Genomic DNA, 848 nt, shown 5'->3' on the forward strand with positions numbered 1-848 from the left:
GTAAATGTCGAAAAGCCAACTTGAAAATGTAAAAAGTAAAGAGAAGATTTGGAAGACTAATGCGCGACAGTTTAATACCGTCCAGCCATTTAGATGATATCGGCTTGTTACGCCGCAATGTGAATAAAATATATGGGGTTGTATTTGGAGATTCAAAAAAGGGCATCGAAAAATATGACGAGGAAAAGAATGTCGCTGGCAATATCCTCAGATCCATAAATCCCGAGTTTGTTGCTGTTGGATATAAAATGAAAGTTTGAAAGAGGCAGAGGATACCAACTGAAATTTACATTTTTGGTTCAACGATGATGAAAGACATCACTGGAAAGTTGAAAACATGGCCAACTATGCACAGTACAAAGAACATTTAGATTAAAGAAAAGCCAAGAAAAAAAAAACGATCAAGTGACAAAAGAGAGAAAAAAAAAGGTGAGAGGGAAAAGGTCTCCTCAACTAATTAACTTCAATATCAGAAAAGCCAAGATGGGCAAGCACATACAGCAGATAACATAAATGTTTCTTAGCAAAAGACCTTTGGGGACTCGTTTACAGCAAAGCAAATTACACATTTTCAAAAGTATTAAAAGTATAAACAGATATGATATGTATCTCTATAACCAAACAGTGACAGTTGCGAAGAACTGACCCGAAGAAACTTATGAACCTAAAGTTATTACTGAGCTGTAGAATCCAAATCAAAAGATTTTTTTATGATTAAGAATATTGCAATACAGCCGGCTTAGATCCCAAAGTAGAATCAGGCTCGTGGAGCAAAATGACCAGAAAATGCAGCTGGGTTTACGATTTTTCAAAAGGCTTTTGATAATTAGCATTTGGCCACTCGGCTA

The 848-nt window shown here is 35.8% G+C and overlaps 1 protein-coding gene across 4 annotated transcripts in view; it reads right to left on the reverse strand.

The window, feature by feature from the left end:
- LOC119590561 (outer dense fiber protein 3-like) overlaps positions 1–848 on the reverse strand; it is a 62500-nt gene that overhangs the window by 1381 nt on the left and 60271 nt on the right. The gene's annotated exons all lie outside the window — the stretch shown is intronic.

This window comes from Penaeus monodon, chromosome 27 (assembly GCF_015228065.2).
Source record: "Penaeus monodon isolate SGIC_2016 chromosome 27, NSTDA_Pmon_1, whole genome shotgun sequence".
NCBI classification, from domain to species: Eukaryota; Metazoa; Arthropoda; class Malacostraca; order Decapoda; family Penaeidae; genus Penaeus; species Penaeus monodon.